The sequence below is a fragment of the Mesocricetus auratus genome, unplaced genomic scaffold (assembly GCF_017639785.1).
Source record: "Mesocricetus auratus isolate SY011 unplaced genomic scaffold, BCM_Maur_2.0 Super-Scaffold_100006, whole genome shotgun sequence".
NCBI classification, from domain to species: Eukaryota; Metazoa; Chordata; class Mammalia; order Rodentia; family Cricetidae; genus Mesocricetus; species Mesocricetus auratus.
Window position 1 is genome coordinate 77364860 of NW_024429190.1, and position 17794 is coordinate 77382653.

The window sequence follows — 17794 nt, forward strand, 5'->3', positions numbered from 1 at the left end:
TTGGGATAAAATCTCCTCAGGTTTGGTTCCCCAGCTGATGAGGTCAGTAGATTTTGAGGGTACTAATTAAAGTGATGGGTTAATTCTCCAAAAAATTCTTAACTGTATGAGATATTGGAAGGTGTGCCCTAGTTGGGGGAAGTGGACCTCTAGGAGCATATATTGACTTCTCTCTTTTTCTTCTCCCCACATTCTTTTCCAGTCTCTCCTCCCTCTTCCCTTCTTCCCTTCATTCCCTGTCCTTTTTCTGCTCTCTCCCCTCCCATCTTCCCCTCCTACCCACTGTGAGAAGAGTAGCTTTGTCCCAGCATAGGCTCCCTACTGTCATATTGTTACTTACCATTGTTCACAATCTGTGGAACCATATGGCCATAGGCTGACACCATGAGCCTAAGTCAATCATTTCTTTTTTTAAGTTGACTTTTCTTTGGTATTTTTGTCATAGCAACAAAAATGTAACACAACAATAAACTTACTAAGATTGAAAATGAGCATCAGTGAGTTGTGTCCTAATAATTCATGTGAAATTTGAAGCCTTGAAGAGGAAAGAGGAATAAAATAAAAGTCTGAAAAATATTGGCTAAAATTTTCTAAGTATTATTAAAACTTAATATAGATTAAGACCCTTCAATTAGTAGGCTTCTCTAGAGGAACAGAACTTATAGAATGGATATACATATGTATGTGTGTATGTGTGAGAGAATATAGAATGGGTACACATATTATACATATATATGTATACACACACACACACACACACACACACACATATATATATACATATATATATATATATATATATATATATATATATAGAGAGAGAGAGAGAGAGAGAGAGAAAGGGTTGAGAAAGGGGATTTTTTGGAATTACTGTGGACCAGCTAGTCCAACAGTGTCTGTCTACAAACAGAAAGTTCAAGAATTCAGGAGTTGTTTAGTTCATGAAGCTGGATATCTCAGCTGGTCTTTAGTATACACTGGAATCTTGAAAAAGTAGGCTCTAATGCCGGTGACAGATGGACTTGTTAGCAAGGTGAGAGCAAGTAGGCAAAGAGCAAAAGCTCTCTTCTTCTGTGCCCTTTATACAGGCTGCCAGCAAAGGTGTGGCCCAGAATAAAGGTGAATCTTCCCACCTCAAAAGGTCTGGATTAAAAGTGGGTATTTCCACTTCAAATGATTTAAGAAAAAAAACCCATCACAGTTGTACCCAGTCACTTGGGTTTTAGTTCATCCCAAATGTTGACAACCAAGAAGATCTACCACATTTAACGAACCTCAAGCATATGAAGGAGAGAATACCACTGAGATATGGCACTGTTGTCAGTCTGACAAAATCAAGTCACCAAAGGAAAGAGTCAGGCTAGTTATAGAGGAACTGTGTTAAGAACAACAGTGCAACCAAACCAAAGTACTGAAGAAGTTCCAATCATAGAAAGCAGCTTCCATAAATAAAACTACAAGAAACACTTTTAGAGATAGAATACCTTCAAAGAATTAGCCATGAGCTAGTTGTTAAGATAGAAGGATAATAATGATACCAAATGTGTGTACACAATAAAACGAAGAACTGGAGATGACTACATTGTGCAATCACACTCACGCAATCAGCAAGAAGAGAAGGAAAGGGGAGAGACAGTTATGACTGTGACATTTTTAAGAATAAAGAATTGATAAATCTAGTATTGTTGCTCTCAAATATTTACCCTGAATTCGTTAAGTTTTATCACCTGGTAGTTGAAATAAATACAGCTGCTGTTTATCAGTCATTGCCTGTAGACATCATCCTAGCTATAATATAATACAGCTGCCACTTATCAGTAATTGCTTGTAGACATCATTATATCTGGCCTTAAGGGTCTCCAAGGTTAACCTTGTGTTCCATGATTTGCCAAGAAGTTTCAGTACAAATGTTTAAATGGCAAAAACTACAGTGCAGTTGCAAAGAGAAAAGGCAACTGGGCAAAGTCTGGAGAAAATAGACACAAACTTCCAAGAATTCTGTCCCACTGGAGTCACACTGGCTTTGTTTAATTCTCTTCAGTGAGTTGAGACAATGCCTGTGAAATGTTGTCTTCCAGGAATCTTTACTGAGAGCCAGAACCCAGGCTATTACTGGTAGTTGACTGTGTGGGCACGCTTGGACTAATACATGTTTAAATTCCAGATTCCCAGAAGGAATGCAGGTGTTCAGCAGAAACCGCCTTGTTTGCACAAACGATTTAAACACAGTGAACCACTCAAAAGAGTTCTGGTATTGCATTCTGGAAGTGGTGGGAATCCTCCTGTAGTGTAAGTTCCCAGATGTCACCCAGAAGTCAACATTGCAAGCTGGCTTGTTGCTTGAACTCTTTCTGTGTCGCTGTATGCAAAATAAATAATTTTCCTCTCATGTGTCTTACTGGTAGGAAGGTTTTTCCTTTACTAGATTCAGTCTCCCTAATGTTAGCTAGAGGTAATGGATGTGGGTTGCTTTATTCTAACTACAATGGTTCCAAGAGTGCTGGCCTCTACCTCTTTTTTTTTTTTTTTGAGATTTATTCTTTTTATTTTCATTTTATCTGTTTTTTAATTATCTGTAGCCTTAGTTGTCCTAGATCTGACTCAGTAGACAAGGCTGGCCTCCATCTAAGAGATCTGCCTGCGTCTACCTCCTAGATCTGCTTGCGTCTGCCTCCTGAATGTTGGAATTAAACATATGTGTCTCTGTGTGGGTATATGCATGTGATTACAGGTGCTAGATGAGGCCAGAGGTATAGAAGCTGGACTTTAGTGCTTGGACCTAAAGTTGGGTCCTATGAAAGAGCAGTAAGTGATTTTATCTGTTGAGCCATCTGTCCAGCCCCTCCCTCTGTACTCTCTCTGAAGATAAACATGACCAGCAAGAGGAGGACATGAGATGTAACAGGGAATGATATTGATGTTACTGGTGTGTGCCTGAGCAGTTTACATGGTTTACATGGTGCTGGGGATTGAACACCAGGCTTTGTGTATGCCAGACAGTTTACCAACTGCGGAGCCCAGTCCCAGTCCACAGAAGACAAAATCTCTACCAATAGACCAAACAGGAAATCAAAGTCCCACTTACAAAGCAAGCCAAGAGCCCCGCTCAGAATTTCTTTTCATTAGTTCATTAAAGACACTGCTTTTGTTTAAGCTACAGTGTTGTAATTTTCCACACAGAAAGCTTTGTCTGTGCTACTTTTATAATAATCACTGTTTGTACCATGGACCTTCATCATTTCCAAGTCACTTGTTGTGACTCTTAAGAATTTTCTGTTCTGGAATAGAATACTTGTGTTGTAGTCAATTAAACAAGTAATCAGTGTAAATTAAGCTAAAAACCAATTGTGATTGTCAGGTGTGTGTAAATTAGGCATTTATAGTGAAATGTAAGTGATCAGAATCCATTCCTGATAGGAAAACTGTTACATTGTAAATAGGTTGGAACAGAACAGTTCTGTAAGAGATGCAGAATTTGCTTACCTAAAAAGTTCTGTACTGAAGAAACACTACCAACTCTAGTAAGACATAATAATGTTTACAAACACCTGGGATATTAGGCTACAAACTGTAGACAGATTTACAAACTATGAAATGCACTTAGAAAATGTTTGCTCACTCCCACTAGTCGTGGGAACAGAGCCAGAGTCATGTTCAAGCTAGATATGTTTGAAGTTTGAAAAAAAAAAAAACAGACAAAACTGGTAGGAGTACAACCATACATATCATGTAAAACATGATGACTATTTGAAGTTAGAGATTATCCTGGAGTCTGATTGTCTGTCCCCTGACAAATCTGAATAGCCCACTGAATCATGTGTCTAGTACTGGTATATGTTTTAGTACATTTTAGCTAATTTGTCACGATCTCATGCAGTTTACCTATTAGTTGGAGACTTTGAGTGACTCTTATGGTTGGGTTGCTGCTGGTTGAGTGAGCACTCACTAGTTTTCAGGTCTAAGTGAAATTGTTGAAGGCTTATGCTATTGATTTGCTTTTATCTCATTAACAAACACTTAAGAGTGCCCGACTCTAATAGTGCAGACAAAGGAAGACAATTGCAGTGCTATATTAAGCCACAACTCATTTTCCAGTTGATCCATGAATATAGACAAGTACTGTCAGTTTCCTATGTTCAGTCTGTTTTACATGAATGTTTCTGCAAGCACAGATACAGCCTATTTTTAATCATTTAACCCTTTGGATTCCTATTTTCATTCCTTTCTGTCAACCTTAGGAATTTCTAATTACAGCAAGCAGAAAACAACTGGCCAGAAAGTGACCATTTTATAGACAATATAACATTGCCTTGAAAGACCTGGTAGAGATCCTGTAGCTCCCAGATAGACAGGGAGATCTCTGATCGTCCCTGCAGATCGTTTCCTCCCTTTTTGACTTCTCTATAGGACATGGTCTCTGTCCTTTATCATATGAAGTGTACTGAGCTGAGAACGACTTGCCCAACTCTGTTCTGCAGTCTGCTGGGAGCACCATGGAGAACCCCAGTCTTTCCAAGTGGCAGGGCTTTACCATCAAAGCAGCCGGGCATGATGCTACATACCCACCATATGTGAACTTAAGAGGCTGCCGCAAGAGGTCCACGAGTTTAAGACCAGCCCAGGCTTATGCATCAGTGTGGCAATTTTAAGGCTGCTATTTCGTTTTCAACATAATTCATGGTCTTAAAGAACTTCCAGGCTGATTTCACTGTTGATCTAAGCTACTTTCATCCTGAGCTCCACACATTCTCTAATGCGGGCACTTGTAGATGGTTAGCATTTTCTGAATATGTGTATGTGAATATGAGAGAACGATTACTGATACTTGAATTTATGATCATTTAATATATACTGAGGATATGTGCTAAAAACTGTCCTAGGTACATGGGGCCGCCACTTAATGAAGCAAACCGTACTCCATGTGCTTCACATCTCGGTGTGAGAAACAGTGCAGGTCTGTAGCATATTGTCAGGTCTTGAAAATGCTGTAGAGCAGACTGTAATTGGATAACGATGTGAGAGAGACTGGGGTAGGGACTGGACAGTGCTGCGGCTTTACACTCAAAAACCTCTTTGTGAAGTAGCAGTTGATCACATTACTGAATGAAGTGGCCAGCTCCAGCCAGTCACTATGGCTGGAGTAGAGCCTGTCAGGACCAAACTGCAGAGAGTGAGTCGTTGAAGTGGAGGGAAGCCCCGTGAAGAACCATGTAGGGAGCTATACACTGAAGTCAGGCTGTGCTTTTTCACTGTAAGTGTGACTAGATGTCATGAAGCAGAGAAACAATATGGTGGACCAGCTCTGAAAAAGGATCACCATAGAGGAGCTGTAATGCCCTGTTACTGTAATTTCTAGAAAAAGGATCATCACCATAGACAAACTGTAATGCCATGTTACTGTAATTTCTAGAGCTTCACTGTATGGTATGTTAGTCAGTGCATACATGATCATCGACATGTACAGTAATCAAAACTCAATAAGATCCTGAAGTTCATTTTCCCAGCCACAGTCACATTTCAAAAGCTTATGAACCTTCTGTGTTGTGACTATTTGAGCAGGGTAGACACATGTCATGTAGCACTGTGCTGGACAATTAGGAGTAGCTTGTACTGTAGTGTAGCAACACAAGCATGGAACTGATCAGTTCTAATTAAGACATAATTTGAAAGTAGAGCCAACAGAAATTTTGGACAGAATGCTTATGGAATGCCAGGGGAAAATAACAGTTGACTTATGTTAAATAAATGACTTTAATTCTGTTGAAAGAAGAGGAAAAGGCTAGTAGTTGGGGTCAGATTCAGTTGTGTTGGTTTTGTTTTATTTGGTGCTGGAAAATGACTCTAGGGCCTTTTGCTTATGAGGCAGATGCTTTGCCACTGAGTTAAATCTCCAGCTCCAAGAACTCAATGTTGGATTTGATCAGTGACATGTTAGATTGATTATCATGCAAGATTCATTAGGTTTAGCTACATGGAATTTAGTGTTACAAAACTTATACAACTACGAGTATTAAATTAATCATCTGCACTGAAACACGCCAGGTCTATGTACTATGGAGTTTTTCTGTCACTGAGGATACAACTGTTTGTTTTGTAAATGTATCAGAAAAGTCCCTAGATTTCCAACTGAAGGTTGGGCAGATTTATGATCCTATTTGCCTGAGTCTGCTTACATGATCATATAGAAACTCCTAACTAAAAAGTGAAGTAACTCTACTATACCTACAAATTACAAAAGCTTCCAAGTGGGCATAAGGAACAATTGAAGCAAGGCTGGGGGGGGGGATCAAGTGAAGAAAATGCATAGAGTAAGATTCTTAATGCACACAGAATAAGGGGGGCATTTTGTCCACAAACCCTGGAGAGGTATGTGATGAGCAGTTAGGCACGAGGGACACCAGGAGTGGCATAGGCTATTGGAAATGAGGGTGTGAGTTTACAGATTTCATGTGGTCCTGGCATGGTAGCCAATGCCTGCAATCTGACTTTTAGGACATTGAGACCAGCCAGGTGTAAATGGAAAGGTTCCAGACCAGCCAAAGTAAGACCCTGCCTATGCTGGTTAGTTTTTTCAGTGTGTCACGAACGTAAGCATATCTGGGAAAAGGCTACCTCAACTGAAGAATTGCTTTATTTTCTTGATTAATGATTGATGTGGGGTAGTAGCACCCTGGGCAGGTAGTCCTGGGAGGTCTAAGAAAACAGACTGTGCAAGCCCTGAAGAGCAAACCAGTAAGTAGCTTTCCTCCATGGACTCTGCTTCAGATCCAGCCTTTAGGCTACTGCCTTGAAGCACTGCCCTGGCTTCCCTCAGTGATTAGATAATGTGTAAGCCAACTAAACCCTCTCCTCCCAAGTTGCTTTTGGTCACAGTCTTTATCACAGCAACAGAAAATCAAACTACAACACATGATATAACTGGAGAAAATTATGGTGGAAGGAATTGCAATAAAATACTAAATGTCAAAGCCATTTTCAGATCTTCCTCTACTACTTCTTAAGGAATTGCCTTTTATATGCCATATGGCAAATTCATTATAATCTGTCATCTCCTTCCCCCCCCTCTATTCTTTGTGTAATTCTCAGTGATAAAATGGGATAGGCTAAAATTTAACATCTTAGGACCACTAGAAAGTAGGGAGACTTGAAAATGGACTTAGAGTTTACTATGCACATCTGAGTGTACTATTTCATCTGTTATAAGGAAGTAGAAAATGTACATGAATAAAGCAGACTTTGAAGGAACTTGAAATTTAACTGTAGTTGAGGTAGGGTGTATATACATGTCTATTATGTCAGCAGTATTAGTTATTTAGACATGAGGTCCTGACATAGTTCTGGGTCATGAACCTTGGAAAAAGGTTTTTGAGTTTTCACCAGACTCCTCTACATGAATACATGTACTATTAAGCTGTTCGTCATATCCTTTGTCTTAAGTATAAGGCTTTCTTAAGCTATATTTCATGTACAACTATCATTTATTTAGTATTTTTGAAATGAGTCATTTATATATTTGAAATTATTTCAACAAAAAAGACATTATAGAATTTATTATTAGTACCTTGAATGGAAGAAAAGTCAAATGTTCTGTAAATAGAAGATAAGTACAAAGTCACTAACAGTGTGATCCATGAAAATACAGTTCTGTAGTTAAATGTGCACTATGGGCGGGTGACTTGCCTGTGCAGTAACACTCCAACCTGGGACATGTTTCTATCTGTTCAAAGGGGAGATTAGCAACGTCAACCACAAACTGGGAGTTCTGCCATTACCCAATCAGGAGAGCTAGGATGGAATTTAGAGAGCAGTTTGCTTATTGTTGGCAAGCTTTTCTAGAATTCAGTTTGAGAAATAATGTCTCTTATTAACATCACTCTAAGAGAAGCTGTAGTTTAAGCCAAAGGTGATAATCATACATGCTAGAAAAATGTAGTATGATGATAAGAATTTGTCTTAGGGTTTCTGTTGCTGTGAAGACACACCATGATCACAGCAATTCTTTTTTTGTTGTTGTTTTTGCTTTTTGAGACAGGGTTTCTCTGTGTAGCCTTGAACTCACTCCTGCCTCTGCCTCCCAAGTGCTGGGATTAAAGGTGTGCATCACCACTTCCCAGCCATAGCAACCCTTATAAAGGAAAACATTTCATTGGGTGGCTTGCTTACATTACGGTTCAGGGGTTCAGTTCATTATCTTCATGGTGGGAAACATGGCAGTGTGCAGGCAGACATGGTGTGAGAAGGAGCTGAGAGTTCTAGATCTTGTGCAGGCAATAGGAAGTGGTTTGTCCTACTGGACATGGCTTGAACATATATGAGACTTCAAAACCTACCTGCACAGTGATACATTCCTCCAATAACACCACACCTACTCTAACAAGGCCATATCTCCTAATTGCGCCACTTTCTTTGAGGGCCATTGTCTTTCAAGCTACCACATTCTACTCCCTTGTCCCCAAAGGTTTGAAGCCATATCATAATGCAAAGATACATTCAGTCCAACTTCAAATGTCCCCAACTTACTTAAAAGTCTAAAGTCCAAGTCTCTTCTGATATTCATGCAATCTCTTAACCACAATCCCATATTAAATCAAAATAAAAAAGCAGATCACATACTTTCAACATATAATGGCACAGGATATATATTACCATTTCAGCTTTGTTGATTACAGCACACTTCTATCTTTTGGGCTGGTTCCACTCCCTATTAGCAGCTTTCCTCAGCAGGTATCTCATGATTCTGGCATCTGCAACATCTTGGGGTCTCCAATGCAACCCAGGTTTCACCTTCATGGCTTCATGCAGTGGCATCTCTACAAATCCATTCAGGGATACCCCTGATACTTGCCTGGTCTCAGTGGCTTTCCTTAGTCACAAAGAGAAATTCCAAAACTCTTTTCCTCTATCCTTGACCCTAGAGCCAGAACTACGTGGCCAAAGCTGCCATCTTCTGCTGACTAGGGCTGGAATATGACCCCCCTTTTCACCAGCTTTCTTCCTTCATTGCCGAGCTTGGCTGTTCTGGAACTTGTTCTGTACACCAGGCTGGTCTCAAACTCAGAGATCTGCCAGCCTCTGCATTCTGAGTGCTAGGAATAAAGGTTTATACCACCACACCCCGTTCTAAGCTTTTCTTTAATCCTTTTTCATAAATTGGAAGTTTAGCTAGGTGGGGTCTTGCCCTGAAGTCAACACTCCCTTTATTCCATTTCGTAATCTGTTTATCTTCTTAAAACACAGCATTTATTTCAATTCCACTTTCTGGTACTCCTTTTTTCCTCAAATATTTTTCTTTGCTCAGCTTGTTCATATTCATTATAAATCTTCATCAGAGTTAACACTAGTAACCACACAACCGAGTTCATACTAAGCTGTTTTGAGATTTCCTCTGCGGAGGGAATTAATCCAGAACTCTTTACTCAGGCAAACTTCAGATAATGGCAAAAAACAGCCACATTCTTCACCAAAATATCACAAGAAGGATCGCTATTCAATATATTAAAATTCTTCATCTCTGAAACCTCTTGAACCAGTCCCCCACAGTTCACATCACTCTTGGTACCTCTTTCTTCCATGCGTCGACTGGTATACCCTGTTAAGTTGTGCTTAAAGTGTTCCACTCCTTTCCTAACCCAAAGTACCAAAATTCAAATTCCCCCAAACAAAAATATGGGCAGTATTGTTCTTTTGTAAGTTTAAAAATTAGAAAAAGGAAAAGGCAGAAAGGCTGAGATGGAACCGAGACCGGCACAATACAGCACGAGCCATGGAGAGCACATTAACCTAGTTTATTACAGCAGCAGGAGAGCGAGATGGGGGAAGACAGACGTGAGAAACGAGAGAAGGGGTAGAGAGAAAGAGAATTCAGAGCGTGGAGAGTGTAAGAGAATGGAGAGGAAGGGAGCATAGAGAGGTAAGAGAGCTAAGTGGGCAGGGGCGGTGGTCCTGTCTTTTAAAGGGGCCCTTTGCACCTGCGTGCAGGATGTACTCATGGACCCCTAAACTGACCAGAGTGCTGCCTGAGTACATTCTGCCAGGTAACAGGGGCAGGCCAGCATAATGCCTGAAGTTCTCAAACAGGCCTATGACAAAAATATTACAGTACATTCTGTGTTAGGATTTCTGCTGCAGTGATGGGACACCATGAAAACAATTGTGGTGGCTTACATTTCCAGGGATTTAGTCCATTATCCTCATGATAAGAAACAAGGTAGCATGTAGGCACACATAGTGCTAGAGAGGTAGCTGAGCGTTCTGCATTTTCTTCAGGCAACAGGAAGTGGTCTGTCTCACTGGGTGTGACTTGAGCATATAAGAGACCTCAAAACCTGCCTCCACAGTGGCATACTTCCTCCAACAAGGCTACTCCTCTTAATAGTATAACTAACTCCCTTTGGGGGTTGTGGTAGTTGGAATGCAATTGCCCCCCATAATCTCATAGGGAGTGGAACTATTGGGAGGTGTGGCTTTGTTGGAGTGGGTATGGCCTTGTTGGAGGAAGTGTGCCACTGTGGGGGTGAGCTTTATTGTTTCCTGTGTCTTGCTCAGCTTCCTGTTGCCTGCAAGATGCAGGACTCTTAGCTACTGCAGTACCACCTTCTGTCTGCATGCTGCAACCACTAAGCTTTAAGTGAGGCCCCTCAGTTAAGTGTTTTCCTCTAAGAGTTGCCATCCATGGTCCTGGTTATTTGCACAACAATAGAAACCCTAACTAAGTCAGGGGCCATTTTCTTTCAAGCCACCACTGAATTCAAATTTAGATTTTTCTCCTTCCTCATCTACTTTTCTTTCTGTTGCATAAGAGTTTCCTATAGAGAAGCTTCTTAAGCAGAAAGAAGGTAAACAACTCAAAGTAGCTTCAGGAAGACCCTGAAGCTGAGCAGGTTCTCTGTGCCCCTCCCTGCTAGAGTAAGCAATGAAAGCCGATAACTCCCTCTCAGACAAGCCAAGATGTGAAAATTCTGAGACCAGACCAGCTGCCTGGGAGGTAAGAAATCAGCCAAGTTGCCTGGGAGAGGTTTAGACCAGAGCCACCTGAAAAGGCCACTCTCCAACCTGATAAGTTGCCTACAGGTTCCCAGCTTTGTGAGCTGTCACCCTTTCTAGGGTGGGCTGTGGTGATTTGTTGTCTGAGTCATTTGTGCTCCTGTAAGTGACCCCTTACCCAAATTCCTATAAGCAGGACTCCTCCCCCCCAAAAAAAGAAAACCCCCGTGATTCACCAGGTTGGACTTTGATGGTGTCTCAGTCACTCTTCTGTTGCTGTGAAGAGACATCTTGACCAAGGCAACTTTTATAAAAGAAAGCATTTAATTGGCATTAGAGAGGAAAAAACATCACCAGTAACTTACTAAGTTCTTATAACAGGACAGAGAAACTACTTCTTTTTGCTGTGTTTCAGACACTAGAAAAAATTTTCTTCACTGGCCTTTTGTTGTTGTCTTCATCTTCTTTCTCTTCCTTCTCCCCTTCTTCTTTCTCCTCCTCCTCTTTTTCCTCCCTCCCTCCTTTTCTTCCTCCTCCTCCTCCTCCTTCTATTACTACTACCACTATTTCTATTACTGAAGTATGAGTAGAAAGACTTAAAGTCTGGTGGTATTAACATCAGTATATATATTTTTAAAATATCAGTAATTCTGTACATGATCCTAGGTAAACAACTGACAAAATTAAGATTTGCCAAAGCCCAGTTTCTTCTTTTTAAATTGTGTGTGTGTGTGTGTGTGTGTGTGTGTGTGTGTGTGTGTGTACTGTAGGTGAGATTTTCTGTCATGCCAGACTGATCACAAATAACCACACAGAAACTTCTTATTATAAATTCTTGGCTGATAGCTTAGATTTGTTACTTACTACCTCTTTTAATTTAAGTTAACCCATATTTCTTTTCTACACTATACCATGGGATGGTGCCTTTCTTCAGCACTGCATGTTCATCTCTTGCTTCCCCTGCATCTCATTGGCGACTCTGTCATCCATCTTGCCCATGCTGTCTTTTTGTCTGCAAGTCCCACCTATCCTCTGCCTACCTAGCTATTGGCCAGTTAGCCCTTTATTAAGTCAAAATCAAGTAACAAATCTTCATAGTGTACAAAAGTACTATTCCACAGTAGATACACTTTGCTGTTTATGACAGCAAGCACATATATGCCATGGCATGTGTGTGGAAGTTAGAGGACAACCCCAGGCATCAGGCCCCACCTTCTTAAAGCTCAGTTCTAAGTGAAACATTTGGAAACAGAGATCTTTGGAAGGACATCATATCCTTCAAACCCTGTAGTAGAATTAGCCCTTTTGCTTTTGCATGGTTTTCGAAGCTGAAAGTGAATTCATATCTCAACATTTATCTAGATAAGTAAAGTCCTTTGCTGATATGAATACAAAGAGGTGTTCTTAGGCTGCTTCATTCATGTAGGCTCTTGCTCATGTTGCAGATACTATACTTTAATTACTGGGAAAGTTCATTTATTACTGGGTCACATTTCTTCACACTCATTAGTCAAATTCCTAAGATTAAGTCTTATTTCCACAATCTAGAAGCTTCAGCTATCTTAGAAATGCCTAAGTAAAATAACTGGAGTGGAAATAATTTCAGAAATAAATGTTAAATAACAATTACTAGTCTGTGCCCATATCTGTGGTTCTTTTTAAGTACCCCAACATTTATAACTAATCTATCTTGGGTAAAAATTGATTTCTTGTCTATTTTTAAGAATTGGGTGTTTCTTGTGAAACCTCCCTGTTTCTCCACAAAACACATTGCAGCCTGTTGTGTTTGTGATACTTCTAACTGGATGCCACCCTAGTTTCTCTCTGGCTTATTGAATTCTGTGCACTCAGCAAGCAGAGTGTAGGCTGGGATGCTTGGCCAGGTGGTGGTGGAACAGGAAGAAGTCCTTTGTGGGGAAGTTGCCACATTAACAATTCTGGGATCAAAAAACTCATGTTCAGTTTAGGAAATTTAATGCCTAACTAAAAATAGTATTTCCCTTCTCAAAAGCAATCTCTCAGTATCATCTGCCTGTACCTTTATAAATTTTATTTTTGTTCTGTTCTAGCCTCAAGTCATTGTGTTATGCCTCCAAAGACACTAGGATTTCCTGTAAGGGCAGCATGCCTCCTTAAAAGATTTTGTGCTCATGGTCACTGTAAGAAGTACAAACAGTTTGTCGCTCACTCGAGCCCTCTTTAAAATACTTGTTTTCTCTTTTTTGGTAGTAAGACAGACTATAATGATAGAAGGGAATCATTTGTGCCACTTATTGTAGACAGTCATGGATTTCCTTCAGAATTGTTAATGTGTTGGGTTATGGGATGCTGCCCAGAACTTTGGAGGGCTCATTTCAGCATTGACAGTATGAACACTGCACTGCTTCTGTAATCTGGAAAACTGTTATTACTGAAGTACAGAGCATCCAGAGATTGTCTTAAGTGATGGAATAAGATTATATGTAAGATGTATTGGGTTGTTTCTATTTTCTTTTTCTTTCTCATTTTATCAATCACACACACACACACACACACACGTTTTTCAAGACAGGTTTGCGTGTGTGTGTGTGTGTGTGTGTGTGTGTGTGTGTGTGTGTGTGTGTGACAGCCCAGCCCAGGCTGTGCTGGAACTCACTCTGTAGACCAGATTAGCCTTGAATTCACAGAGATCAGTATCTCTGCCTCATGGGTGCTTGGATTAAAGACATTTCATACCATAGCCCAGATCTCCTAAAAATATTTTATTAACCTACTTTAATTGTATGAAATAGTGGATTTTCGGATGACATTTTCATGATTATATTTACCCATTACTTTTCTCTCCTCCTTATCACCTTTTCTTCCCAAGTTGTCCCTTCCGCTTTCACTTTTTAATAATCTATAAATAAAAGAAAACATGACCTATTTGTCTTTTTGAGCCTGGCTTATTTCCCTGTTTTTTTTAAATTAAACTTATTTTTATTTTATGTGTATGGATATTTAGCCTGATGCCTTCCAGCAAGTCTTTCAGGAAGTGCTCCTAACTGCTGAGCTATGTCTCTAGCCCCAATTTACAGTATTTTGTTGAAGAATTTCATGTCTGTATTCATGAGAAAATTGACCTATACTTTATTGCATCCTTATATAATTTGAGAATCAAAGTAATGTAGACTTGAGAATTAGTTTGAAATGTTTCTGTCTTTTCTTTCACAGGGTAGTTTGAGGAGTGTTACTGGTAGTTCTTTACCTGTCTGGTAGAATTCAGCATTGAGGAGAATGGGTTTGTTGTTGCCTGTTACACTATATTTGGACCTCTCTCTATTCACCATTATTTTATGTTATCTGCGGGTTCCCTTCATAATAATGCAGTGAACTTGATCACTTTAATTTTGATTTGCCAGTATATTTGCTCTTCCTTTAAAATTCCATTTATTTAGAATGTAATTTTCCTGGGTGGTGGTGGCACACACTTTGAATCTCAGCACTTGGGAGGCAGAGGTATGGGTCTCTGAGTTTGAGGCCAGCCTGGTCTACAAAGTGAGTTCCAGGACAGCCCAGGCTACACAGAGGAAGCCTATCTCAAAAAAAAAAAAAACAAGTATGTATACAATTTTCCATCCTTTATTTTCAATCCATATGTGTCTTTATCCAGGAGATGAGCCAACAGTTTGATCTTGTGCTTTAATCTGTTCAAATCCTTTGTCTTTTAACTGGAAATTAGTTACTGAAAGATAACTAACAAATTTCTCTCTCTTCATTTTTGCTCTACTGAGTTAATACTGTCTAGTTCTTTCTTAATTCTCTTCCATTAATTTTTTTAGTGAGATTTTTTTCTTCATAAACTTTTTTGATCAACTTAACTGTCTTCAGCTTCTCTGTGGTTTTCCCTTTATGTGTTGTTGGTTTTTCTCAGCCAATGGCTATAGATTGCGTTAGTTATGCTTATCATGGAAGATCTTTGTTTTTCCCTTAATTTTAAAGGATAGTTTTGTTGGATATAGTAATCTTAGTTGACACTTACTTTGTTTCAAGACTTCAAATCTATTAGTCTCATTTTTCCTGGGCTTGATGTCTCTGTTGTTACTTTGATGAGCCAGTTTTCCTAAGTAACATGACAGTTCTCTCCTGCCTCTTATAGTTTTCATGTATTCCTAACTTGTGGCATTTCATCTATTCTATGGCATGGATTTTATGGTCATGCTAAATTAAGCTTAATGTACTTAGATGTTCATTTCTTTTTTAGATTTGGTGGCTTTCTACTATAGTTTCTATGAACAGGTTTCCTATGCCTTTAGTCTGTATCTTCCTTCCCTCTCTTACACCACAAACAAGTAAGTTTGGTTTCTTAATAATTTTTATTTTTGTTTGTTTTCGAGATTGGGCTTCTAGTATCTCAATTTTTGCCTCAATTTGTTACATGACTGAGGGTGAACTTGAATTTTTGACATTTTTGCCTTTGTGTCTCAAATGTAGAATTACAGGCATATGCCACTAGGTCTGGTTTTTATGTAATCAATGGGTCAAATTCAGGACTTTATACATAGATCAGACAAGCACTCTACAAACTGAGCTACACTACCAGCTCCATCCTGAAGGTTTGAGTGCTAGGATGGCCATGCTTGTTTTGGTGGTGGTTGTTATCGCAATGTTAGTCTTCATCTGTCTTCACTTTCTGGGATTCTTCTGTCATCTTGATCTAGCATGTCAGTGAGTGCTTTCCACTGTTGATTTGGTTTATTGAACTTTCCAAATCCCTCTCCCTTCACTCCTCCAAGTTCCTCTCCACCTTCCCTCTCCCCTTGGGTTCCCCTTCCAGTCTCTATGAGCCCCCATGAACCCCACTTAGTTGGTTATATGGACCCATGCTCTCCTGGTGTGGAGGAACCTGTTTTTTAACAGCTTTTCAACATGCAGTTTACAGAGTCTGCAAGTCACCTGTTTAGTGTATTCCTGCTGTGGCTTTGGTATCTACACAGAATTGTGTGACTACCATTCCTGCCTACATCTGGGGATATCTCATCCTCCAGGAAGAGTTTCCGCTGTGCAGAACTTGCCCTCTGCCCTCTCCCATCCATGAAACTGTGTCCATCTTTGATGACATGTGCCTCCTCACTCTTGTAGAACCTCAGGTGATAACCAATGTCTTCAAATGCTTGAAGTGTGCATCAGATACTGGTCTAACTGCAGAGAATACATCAAGCACTTCACAAGGTCCCAGTGTAATTTGTTTCACTCCCTCGAGGTGAGAGGAAGGCCCCTTCCCACACCCATTCAGCTTTAGGGGAGTCATGAAACCCAGCACAACTCTCTTCAAAGAAGCTCTGCTTGTGCAACTTCTTTATTCAGGGTGTGTAGGCTTTGGAGCCATCCAACCGGTTCTCAGCCTCTTTGGAAACTTGCTACAGGGTATACCTTCTTACAAGTCATGCTAGTATCTGATTGCTAATAGTATCTTGATGCCTCTGTTGAAACTTCAGTTTATTAAAATATTTTATGAGGAAGATAATAACCCACATATCTCTTAGCAATGCATCTCCTGTTATAATGATATGCTGTTGTTATAATGAAGCACATGAAAACCTAGACACCTTTGCTGTGGGCAGAGGTGTGAGTAAATAACCTCATTTCTTATTTAGCCTTCTCAAGTAGTATGATTTTTTGTTTTTGTGGGTTTTTTTTTGTTAGTTTCTTCAGGATACATATAGATAGGTTAAAAGACAAGGCTGTCCTCACCTGTAGCTGGAATTGTGCGTGTGTGTGTGTGTGTGTGTGTGTGTGTGTGTGTGTCTTCGTGTTCCTAAATATATAAGTAGAACCTGCTCAGTCTATATGTTATTTGTATGTTTCCTGGTTTGACCATTTGGTGTTGGATAACCAACTGGAGCATTTCTCTGGAGAAGATTTTTTCCCCTGGCCTTAGCATTCCTTAGTTGTCTATAGTTCTTTGTCTAGGCTTGAGGCCTCTTGAGCTTTTCTCCTTCCCCATCTGTTGGTGATGTCCTTGTTCACTCATGTTTAAGGAGCCATGCTGTTGAGTCTTTCTATGTGTAACTTCTTGACATTTGTAAGAGACACAATCTCACAGCAAACTCCCTGATCCTCTCTGTCTCTCAAAATCCTTTTGATACCGCTTCCGCAGTGATCCCTGAGCCTTACTTTGAGGCAGGAGTTGTATTGTGGATACATCAGTTAACTGAGCTCCACATTTTTGCATTTTCATCAATTATGGTTTTATGTAATGCTCTCTATTTGTTGCAAAGACAAGTTTTCTAGTAGTTGGCTAGACTTGCAGGACCAGGCACGATTTCCCCCTTGCTAAGTTCAATTAGAGAGCTGTTGGCTACCTAGATGGTGTGTGTGCCAGTACTGCACCCTTAGGATTATCATGCCGTGATGGCTGGACATTGTGTGGATCATAGGCACTATTAGCTGTGTATGACTACCGGTTGCTTCCCTCCTTTGGAAACTTGCACAGTATCTTCTGGTACCGTGAAAGTTAGTTCTCAGGGAGGAGACATTCATGTCAGATCCATCTTGATCTCTGGCCCCTGTGTCCAAAGTGGACAGGATCTTCATTAATCGCAACTTTCCTTCCACCTCTGCTAGAAAACCAACAGTAGTAGAATTAATTAGCCTATGTTTTCGAAGTCTCTTGAACAACCTTGACCAGCAACAAAAATGAAGGCTTTTCATACCTGGCATTGTTTTTTGCCAGCCAGTCTATGGATCTTGTAGGGATCATTGTCAGCTGGAATGGAAATTTTCATTTAAACTATATATGTACATTTATACACCAACTTGCATGTTTTACAGAATCCTTTCTATTATAATG

The 17794-nt window shown here is 40.0% G+C and overlaps 1 protein-coding gene across 1 annotated transcript in view; it reads left to right on the forward strand.

The window, feature by feature from the left end:
- Positions 1-17794, forward strand: part of Ptpn13 (protein tyrosine phosphatase non-receptor type 13) — a 161325-nt gene that overhangs the window by 18697 nt on the left and 124834 nt on the right.